The sequence below is a fragment of the Antechinus flavipes genome, chromosome 5, assembly GCF_016432865.1.
Source record: "Antechinus flavipes isolate AdamAnt ecotype Samford, QLD, Australia chromosome 5, AdamAnt_v2, whole genome shotgun sequence".
NCBI classification, from domain to species: Eukaryota; Metazoa; Chordata; class Mammalia; order Dasyuromorphia; family Dasyuridae; genus Antechinus; species Antechinus flavipes.
In genome coordinates, this window is record NC_067402.1 from 65,441,625 (window position 1) to 65,453,146 (window position 11,522).

Sequence of the window (11,522 nt, forward strand, 5' to 3'; positions counted from 1 at the left end):
TCTTGAATCTCTCTAGCATATAACAATTCCTGAAATCCAAGGTCTTTCAACATTCTAAGTATATTGAAAATATTTTTTCCATTTAGATTGTGAACAAGTGACTTAATAAGCTCTATCAGGAACAGAGCCCATACATACTAACAAAATTGCTGTGAAGGAAAAAAAAAATCTGTCCATGATAGAAGTGTTATTTGGATTCATTGAAAAGAACACACAAGCAGCAAAATTATTTTTATGTGGACAGAGCCACTAAGCTTTCTAGAAAATTGTGTAATTTGGGGACATTCTACCAGGCTGATAATTATTGCTGGGAATTAATAGATTTTTTGAAAGCAAAAGCCTTTTAATTTACTAAAATTTTTTAAAGAATGTGTTTGAGTGTGTTACTTTGACCAATGAAAGTTTCCATTTGACATATCCTTGTTATATCATTGATCTTAAGTCCCTTGTATGTTGTTCATTTTGTAGTAAATAGAACAACTTTTGGCTACTTTTCTTTTTCTCTGTGTTCTATATATCAGTGTTTGGGGTTGTCTGTCTTAAAATGAGGAGTCATTTAAATCAACTCATCTGTGAATCAAATAATAGTATATGTTCTTTATTTCCTATTAGCACTTATAGCAGTTATAATTGGAAAGATTTAGGCGGAGTGTTTTTTCCCTGTTTTTCTTAAGTATTAGATACTGTTGCTTTTGCCATCTCATTCTATAATTTTCATCTGCTTTGATTTTCATGAAGTAATCTAAAAATCATAGTTAGAGGGCCTGGGTTGATCTCAAAGGATTGGGTTCAAATCTTGCCTCTGATATGTACTGTTTGACCTAGGCTAAGACTCTTAAATCTCTTTCTCTGAGCCAGACAACTCTTGAAGATTATTAAGTTATGTGAAACTCTCCTGAGTGCAGTCTGAAATCTATTTGCTTACTGTATTTCAAAGCTAGATATCACAAATACATCTCAAACTCATTTCTAAAATAGAATTATCCTTTTCCTTAAAGCCTATTCCTCTTCCTCACTTCCCTGTTTCTATGGAAAACATGACCATTCCTCTAGTCCAGAATTTCAATCAGAAGTCATTCTCAGCTATTCACTCATTCGTATTCAGCCCCCTATCTGCCACCTCCATCTCTTCACATTCAGTCAGTTGCCAAGTCTTGTGGATGTTCAACATCTCTTAAAAAGCCTCTTAGTTCTACAACCAGCCTAATTGAGACCCTTTGTCACCTCTCATTGGAACTTTTGTACTAGCTTCCTAATTGATCCCCCATATCCAAACCCTTCCCTACATCTGCCCCTATGTAGCTTTGGCTGTTATTTTTGAAACTCAAGAAACTTGAGTGTTGCTGGAGTCAAATAGACCCTTCAATGTCCTTTAAAGTAGGGCTTCTTATACTTTCTCCATTCATGATACCTTTTTGCTCAAGAAATTGTTACATGACTCTAGATATATAAAACAGGTCACAATTTTGCAATCCCAGATACAGTTTACATGACTTGATATGGGCTTGCAAACTACAATTTAGGAAGCCTTGTTTTAGAGCCCTTCCTTTGTGCCTTCAGCACATCTTTACAAAATGCTACTTTCTCATAAACTGACCAACTTTCCAGTATCTCATCTCCTGTCACCAGACTTTTTTTCAGTCCATTCCTTGTGCCTTGACTGATTTTCTTCATCATCATCTTTTCGAACTTTCAGATTCTTTCAGGGTATGATTTTCTATGAATTTCTTAGTTTTTAGTCTTCCTTCTCCCAATCACTATGCATTTGCTTTGCATATATTCTCTATATTCTTATTTGTGAACCTTGATTTCCCCAGTAGATTATGTGCCCCCTTTTAGGGGGATTCTCTCATTTATGGAAGCCAGAGTCATGATCAGAGAGTTGATGGTTTGGAGTAAGGTGAAAGAAGACCAGAATCATATTTAATCCTGGAGGCAAGAGGGAGCTATGATTGTTTATTAAGTAGAAGTTTGACATAGGAGACCTGTGCTTCAGGAAAATTGCTCCATTGGCTAGAGGATGGATTGCAGTGGGGAAGAGTCTTGAGTCAGGTAGACACCACATGCTAGTAATAATCTAGGCTTGAGGTGATGAAGAAGGGACAGTGTCAGAGGAGAGGGGTCATATTTGAGATTTTGCAAAAGTAAAATACTTGGCAACAGATTAGATAATGACAGGTGAGAAAAGTTGGGGATGACTCCTAGGTTGTCATTCCAAGGGTCATGGAGGATGTTGCCCTCTACAGAAATAAGGTAGGTAGGTGGAGGAAAATAATCAGTTCAATTTTTGACAATTTTAGATGGCTACTGGACATATAGACCAAGATGTCTGAAAAGCGGAGATGAAATGCGAGATCAGCAGAGAGATTGGGGCAGGGTGGGTATATTTCAGCATCTACCTTTGAGTATAGAGATGACAAATCTGTGGTCATCAAGTGACCAAGCAGAGAGAATAGGGATGGGGGCATAGAGGAAAAGGACCCAGGACAAAAATCTGAGGGACTCCTAGAGGTGTCATGTGGACGAGGATCTCCAAAAGGGAGCAGTCAGAGAGGAGATTAATAGAAAGACAAGCAGAAAAGAATGGTGTCCCTAGCCTAGAGAGAATTGCAAGGATGAGAAGATTATAGTGTCAAAGGTCACAGAAAGGTTAAGGAGAAGGAGGACTAAAAAAAGGCCATTGAGTTTGTCAATTAAGAAAATATTTGCTAATTTTGGAGAGAGCAGTTTTATTGAAATGGTAAAATCAAAAGTGGAAGTATAAAGAGGAGAACTTGTAAGTATGTATTGTAGATGGCCTTTCTATGGAGTTTAGCCATAGAAAGGTAGAAAGGATCTAGGACAATAATTAGAAATTGGTTTTTGAAGAAGCACATGAGCTTGTTTGTATGCAGTAGGCAATGAGCCACCAGATAGAAAGATGAAAAACAAAAGAAGGGGGAGGCACCAGAGGGGCTACCCTGGAGTGGGATCTCTTAAATTGCTAGAGAGGTTAAACTTGGCAAGGAGTAAAGGTGTCTCATGAGAATGGTGAGGATGAGAGCAGCAGCAGATGTATGTAGGAGCAAAGAAGACAGATAATGGGAGGCAGTCTTAGGAAGAGTAGTGTGTCAATTGGATCTAGAATGGATTCCTAAATTCCCTTTTTATCAATCATAGGTGGTTATTGTTCAGTCATTTTTCAGTCATGTCTGATTCTTTCTGACCCCATTTGTTGTTTTCTTGGCAAAGATATGGAATGGTTTGCCATTTTCTTCAGCTCATTTTACAGATAAGGAACTAAGGCAAACAAGATTTAAATACCTAGGGTCACACAGCTGTTAAAAGTATCTGAGACAGAATTTGTACTTGGGTCTTTTAGACTCCAAGTCCAATGTTCCATCTGTTGCACCGCCTATCTACCCCATTACAGGCACTATTTACCACTTCAATAGATTCTCTTAGAAAATTTCTCTCTTATATAGAAGCTAATTCCTAAATAAATCCTAAATAAGGGTTCTGGTTAGCTTTCTTGAGATCTCGGGACCAGCCTTGTTTTCATCAGAATAATCACCATGAGAATAGCCAGGGATAAAGTCCAAAAGTCTTTATTGTCTCCTTCACAGTGTGTCTCCTTCACCTGGTAATCAGCTAGCTTTCTCATGGCCTTCAGATAGGCCTTGATCTCAGTGGAGAAATGAAGGACAGGCCTGGCACCATCGTGGTGGGAGATGGAATGTCTCTCCCAGTCCTTGTTGGCTCTTATATACTCTACTATAAATACATTATCATAGGTGTCAATCTTGTAGAACTATATTAAGTACTAAGTACATGTAAACTAGAGAACCATTATCTTAATTCCACTAAGTTAACACCTTGTTGTAAGAATCCTTGTTTCAAATACACTTCTCCAGAGTTCTGGCCTTTACATCTCCTGCTTTCTTTCGTTTTAGAACATAGGTGGTCACACCTTCCCTGACTTCTCAAGGAAGTGAGAACCCCAAAAAGGAGGTGATCATGCCCTCCCTGACTTCTCAGAAAGGGAGATGAAAACACCAAAGGGAAATGGGGAGTCAAACCAGATTTTGTTAATGGATTTCTAAAAGGTCTCACTTGAAACAGGATTTTTATATATACCTGTTTTTTTTTTTAATTTTTATATATATCTATTTTTCATGGGAGGTATTACACAAGAACATAGTAATATAACACAGTCTAGTAGTGATGTAACAAACAACATGAATCAACATGAGGAATTATACATGTGCATAAGTCCTAGAAATAGTTCAAAACCAGTCTATTGTCCATTACTTCATGTATCAGGGAATCCAATAATTCCTGCTGGTTTTGAAGTTTTGCAACAGTCTTATTAACAATTTTTCATCTCGGGGAATTCAATGATTCTTACAGGTTTTGCTCTTTCAATGTCAGATGTTTCTTAGGTCTTCTCCTTTGTTTTGAGATTTTTCTCTTTTTCTCCTCTCTCCAATGGACAAGGAAAATATGGCTCATTGGCACCCATCTGATTCCTTCTCCATCTGTAGAGATACAAGCAAACCCTCTCACCCGAGCAGTTAACCTATCTGGTCCATTCCATTCACCATTTTCTGGATTTCTCCACATCACCTGGAAATTATATTGGAGCTGCTTGCACTGGACACTGCTCTTTTGTCGGGTTAAAAAGTCTATATTCTTCCCAATTGTAATCTTTCTCCTATCTGATTGCTTCTTAGCTGATTGATCATATCAGAGTAATGAGCATCTAGAGACTCGTTGGGTGTAACCTTGGCTGCCATCATGTCCCACCTGTTTTTTTGCCTGAGACTCTGGAGCTGGGCCCCGCTTCTCATTTTCCTGAGTCAATCTGCATTCTGAGGCCCAGTAGAAGCCCTTGTTGCATTTTGGACATAGTTTTGGGCCTTATTTTCCCATCTTGTTTTCTCACTCTGTCTCTATGCCTACATTGAGCTTTCAGATGCCTGACTTTACTACACTGAAAGCATTGATGAGTCTCTCTGAAAGTCTCTTGCCAGGAGGGACCCTGTCTTCCCATGTTTTGCATCATAGCCTGGGTATAAAAGGTATTTGTGCCCACTGTGGCACAGCATCTTATGATCTCCTCTAAAGGAACATCTTTGTGTAATCCTAGTATAATTCTTCTACAAAGCTCATTAGCATTTTCTCTAGCAAGTTGTTTTATCATTATTCCTGTAGCTGCATTTTCACCAATAGTTCTTTTGACAGCTATCTGCAGACATCCCACAAAGCAAAGGGTTCATTTGGACTTTGCGCTATTTTTGTGAAGGCTTCCCCTCTATCTTGTTTTCCTGGGAGGGAGCCCTGTGCTTTTATAGCAGTAGCAGCAATTTGCTCATATGCTAACAAAGGGTAATTAATCTGTGCTAAAGTGTCTGCATACTAACCTATACCTGCTAGTTGATCAAAGATGATTTGTATATTAACTCCAGTTTGCCTTTTTCGTTGGGCTTGTATTCTATATAGTTCACTGCATTCCGAAAGCCACAACAAGTTTTGTCCAGATTCTAAACATGTTCTTGCTATAGATTTCCAGTCACTAGGGGTTAAAATTTCATAAGCCAAATATCTCTAATACCATCTTAACATGAGATGATGTAGCCCCATAAAGAGTGCAAGCCTTTTTCAGATCTTTGATAATTTCCAGATCAAAAGGAGTGTATCTTCTTGTATCTTCTCCTTTCTTGATCTGAAGAGTCAAACTCTTGGATAACAGGATATGCTTCTATTCTTAAATCAGATATCCTGTCCTTCATTTTTAGCTTTAATTAGTGCCTTTTGTAATCATGTTATAGGGGGTAGACAAAACTGCTGTATGGATGGTGCTGATTGTGTCACTCCCCCTCCCACTCCTCCTTCCTCCACCCATGAAGGGTTAATTGAGGGGGGTAGGTCAGGGGATGGGGAATGCCCTAATGGCTCCTGCTGTGAAGCACCACATGCCTTAATTTCATCAGCATTGTATTTAATTCCTTTCTTGTCTAATTCTTCATGCTTTTCAGCTGTTTTATCAATAGCCTCCCTCCTGCTTTTTCTTCTTTTTCCTTATTCTAATAATTATGTAATTCCATAAAGCCAATTGTATTAAGTTATATGTATAGAATCTTTAGGAATTGAATCAGGACCATAATCATTGTAATATTCATTTAGTTGCTCTCCTACTAGTTTCCACTCGTTTGGCTCTAATTCTTCTTCCTTAGAGAACCAAGGAGATGTATTTTAATGTTTCAAAGAGTTCAATGATTTACTTTTAAATTACACTCAATCCTTGATTTTTTATTACCCTAATTATGCTTTCTACACAATTCCTTTGAAGTGGGGAAGGTTCCTTTCTAAGCATCTGTCCCAGTTCAGCTGAAACACTAGTTTATCCCTTAAAATTTCCTGCTTGTCTATTTTTGTATTCATCCTATTTCTGGATCTTCTCAGTGGGATGTGGGTCCTTAGTCCACATTCGGGCGCCAATATGTAAGGTTCTGGTTAGCTTTCTGGAGGTCTCGGGACTAGCCTTGTTTTCAGCAAAATAATCACCACAAGAATAGCAAGGGATAAAGTCTAAAAGTCTTTATTGTCAGGATTCAGATTTTTAGTATTTAGCATGAAAAAGAATATCAGGTTATGAATTTCATATAATTTTATGGAAAGTTATATTTGCAGGTGTGGGACATTGAAAAAATTTTTTCTTGTGATATTAGGAATATTTTTCAGAAGTTACTAAGAACCTTTTTTTTAGTTTGCAAGCTGTATTATATTACTTGAAGATGCAAATTCCAGTTGAATATAAACATTACATCACTGCTTTGGAATTTCCATGGAAAAACTCCCAGAAAATGTCTCTTCTCAATGGAACCTTTATAATATTTGTATAATTAAGGATGTAAAATTACTACAAATTTTTAAGAAATATACTTCATATTTTTCACATGATTTCCCAAAATCAGTCAACTCATGACTTATTAAGCACATCTTGTGTGAGAGACACTGTATTAAGCCCATATTCTATATATCTACTTTTGACTAATCTAGTGGAATCCAATCTCTAATACTGTCAATATGTTTAAAATAATTTTCTTTTCATGGCAACACTCAGAATCTTGGAGTTGCAAGGTACCTCAGAGTCAGCTAATACCAACCTATATGAATGAATGAAAGAAAGAAAAAGCACTTGTGCTTATGATGTATTCTAATCCCAGGGGGCACCTACTCTCATGGAGCTGTCATTCTAATGGAAAAGATCATACAAATAGGAGGCTTTTGGTACAAGTCAGATGGAAAAGTCTTTAGGGTGCAGCTAAAACTGCCTCTTTTAAGATGTCATTTCCACTGATAAAATCCTATTTTCTGACATTGAATCATTTGGCACTGTAAAATATTTTGATGACAGAAACTTTCTCTTGAACCTTCAGTACTTGTGGCTGTAGCACCCCGTGGAAGTAATTGCCAGGCTTAATCTCCATAGCGTTTGAAGCGGAGCTGGTGGTCTGGGAGATACTGCCATTCCTGTGGCTTTGGACTTTGGGGCAGTTGATCAATAATTGGTGATGATAATGAAGATGAGCTTCCCATTGTGATTGATCTCCTTATTGATGACCTTGGAGCTTCGACAGAAAGCAGGGATAACTAAATCATGGTTATCCAGCTTTTTCTTGAAGACTCTTAGTGAGACAGAACTCATGACCTCTTGAAATTTTTGAGACTATCTTCTTAAGAATAATTGGGAAGTATAGTGAGTGATAAGCAGAAATGAAATATGATATAGTCCGGATGAAAAACATCCATATAAGCTAATCTGACCTATTAAATAAATGTAAATTTGAGTAATAGTAACTGACATAGCACTTTAAGATTTTTAAAATGCATTACATTATCTCTTTTGCTCACAAATTCCAAATGCATCATTGCCTTTATAGTATAAATTGTACAAATATTGGGAAAATAGGCAGGAATAGGGTTAGAAGCTATGACATCTAAAATAATTTCAGTTGCCTATTCCTCTGTTTACTCCATCCCTAAAACTGAATGCTATATTTGTATATCACTGTACAAATTATTACTTTCTTATACATTGCTTTTCTGATCTCTATAACTGTGAAGCAGGCAAAAGAGATAGTATTAATCATATTCATTTTATCCATGGAGAAAACATAGTCCTGTGGCTAGGAAGTGTCAAAGCCAGAGCTCAAAGTTAGGTACTATTATTTTTTTAGACTGTGCCATTGTACTACTTTAAATGCTCTTAAAAGATTATGAGATGGGTTTATTGTGAAATGGAAATAAAAACTTAGTATATCTTTTTCTAGATGAGTCTTATAAAAATGTGGTTTTTGAAACATAAAAACCATACTAATTCTGCTGATGACTTTGCACAACTCTGCCTTACTTAAATCCAGTTTGAAAACAAATTAAGACATTACCCTATGATGTCATTGATTCTCTTCAACAAAAGACAAATAACATGTGCCATACAAGGGGAATTAACAAAGAAACCTGGCCTCCAGCAGTTCATTCTATTGGGAGAGACAACATGGAAGAAACCATGTACACACAAGCTATTTACAGTATCATCAGGGGTTCTTAATCTTTTCTGTGTCATGAACTCTTTGCAGTCTGATGAAACCTATGAAATTCTATCCATGGTGTTTTTAAATACATAAGTAATGTGCTTATCAAAGTGTTTTTAAAATTCATGAACCCCTTGAATCTGTCCACAGACCACAGATCTCTTGTCTTAGATGGAAGTACTATGGGGAGTGGGAAAGGAAGCAAGGGAAACAGTAAAAGCTTGTATAATTCTCTCCCCATCTCTGTACATTGTTTTCTCTGGTTTTTAGCAAATCTTACTTAAAATCCTTTTATCTAAAATCCTAATCCTATCCCATGAAGAAATTTCTTCAAGAAACTTTCCCAATCTCCTTTAAATGTTACTTCCTTTCCTCTGAGATTTTCTATGAATAGCTTGTTTATACATAGTTGTTTGTTATTAAACTATGCATAGTTGCTTAAAGGTTATTAAACTATGTGCTTTTTGAGGGTAGGGACTGTTTTTGCCTTTCTTTGGGGGCATAGCAAAGTGTCCAATAGGCACATGACAGGTTCCCAATATAAACTAATTATCTGCAGAAGTTGGGATTTGAGTTGAGTTTTGAAAAAAGCTAGGGAAGGTGGGACTTGAAGATGAGAAGGGAAAGATTTATGGGCATGAGGGACAGCCATTGCAAATGTATGTAGTTAAGGAGATGGGAGTGTCCTGTGAAAATAGTAAGTATGGTTAGATCACAGTACATGGAGAGAAGACTGGAAGATAGGAAGAGGCAGGTTGTGAAAAGTTTTAAAATATCAAATGGAGGACTTTATATTTGCTTATTCCATGTGTGAGGGGCAAAGAATCCAGCTCATTACTGCAATAGTCCAAGCAGGATGTAAAGACCTGTAATATGATGTAGATTATGCCGGGACTTCTTAAACTTTTTTAATTCACAACCCTTTTTTACTCAAGAAATTTTTATGTGACTCCAGATATATAGGTATATAAAATAGGTATACAAATCAATCTGTTACTGATACTAAATCATAATTTCACCATACCCACATTCAGTTACAAGGTGCCACATCAGGTACAAACCATGGTTTAAGAAGCTGGGGTCTATATAAGTTAAGAGAAAGGCACAGATAAGAGAAGAGTTATAGAGATAAACAAATTAGATATATAGAGTGAGAATGATCAAGAGTCAAAGATAAGCCTGAAGTTGTGAGTCTGAGTGAGCGGGAGGATGATGATACCTTTTTTTTTTTTTCAATTGATATTTTTTATTAAAGCTTTTTATTTTCAAAACATGCACGGATAATTTTTCAACATTGACCCTTGTGTAGTCTTGTGTTCCAAATTTTCCCCTCTTTTTCTCCACCTCCCCTAGATGGCAAGTAATCTAATATGTGTTATACATGTTAAAATACAGGTTAAATTCAATATGTATAAATATATTTATACAATTATCTTGCTGTGCAAGATCAGATCAAAATGGAAAAAATTAGAAAATAAAATGCAAGCAAACAACAACAAAAAGAGTAAGAATGTTATGTTGTGATCCACACTCAGTTCCCACAGATCCTAGTTTCCACTACCCATTCTTTATTCTCAATCAGTGTCCTTCCTAGGAGGTGGCATTAGCTTTACTGTCTTATCACACACACTTGCAAGCATTGCAAACCTAAGAACATTTTGAGACAAATTGTTGTCTGTGCTTCCATTTTATACTTGTGACATTTTGCCCTTTTCTGATAACTTATCTCACGCCTTTTTAAATTTCACATTATTACATTTGGCCCTATGTTTTGATAACAACATAATAATTATAACTTCTCTAGATGATCTTTACAGTAACAAAATATTTCCCATTGATATTTTACATGCTTTACAAATTTCTTTTTCATAACTTACTGCAAACCTTTGAGTGAATAATATAAATATTGAAAAGTATGGATAGCTGGGTGTCACAGTGAATAGAGTTCTGGGCTTAGAGTCAGATCTCATCATCTGAAGTTCAAATCCAGTCTCAGACACTTGACTGTGGGACTCTGGACAAGTCACTTCATCCTATTCACCTCAGTTTCCTCATCTGTAAAATGAACAGGAAAAGGCAAAGGCAAACCATTCCACTATCTTTGCCAAGAAAATTCCAAATGGGATGATGAAGAGTCAGATACAACTAAATGACAACAGCATTGTAAGAGGGAGTTTTCTCTCTGACACTTCCTCAGGTGATGAAACCATAACTCCAAAACAGAAAAAACAGAACAAAGCAAAACTACCTGACATTTTACAGTTGTGGAAAGCTGAGATTCAAAGGATTGAGTAATTGTGGCTAGCTACCATTTAGATAACATTTAAAATTTTCAAATCACTTTAAAAATCATCTCATTTGATCTTCACAACAACACTATATTGTTCAATCATTTTTTAGTTGTGATTTACACAATTTGTGACCCCATTTGGGGTTTTCTTGCAAAGACACTGAAGTGGTTTGCCGTTTTCTTCAGCTCATTTTACAGATGAGAAAACTGAGGCAGACAGGGTTGAGTGAGTAGTCAGTGTCTGAAGTCAGGTTCAAACTCAGATCTCCCTAATTCCAGGCTCAGTGCTCTATCCATTGTGCCACCAATCTGTCTGCAACATTATTATTATCCCTATTTTACAAATGAGGAACTGTAGTAGATAGAGCCTATATAATTTGTCACATAGCTAGTTACATACGAGGCAGGATTCACATTCAAGATTTTGTAATAGCAAGTCTGGTACTTTATCCACTGCCTCACATACTTGTGATTGTAGTTGGGACTTTAACTTAGGTCTCCTGACTTTCTATGCAGTCTTAATTACACCACTTCACATAGCTAAAGAAAATAATATCTAGCAAGGATTCCTATGATGTTCTCTCTGGCTTCCAATTTTAGCATTCACTTCTATTTGTGCATGCTTTATTGAGTACTTTATTAAGTGCCAAGTTCAA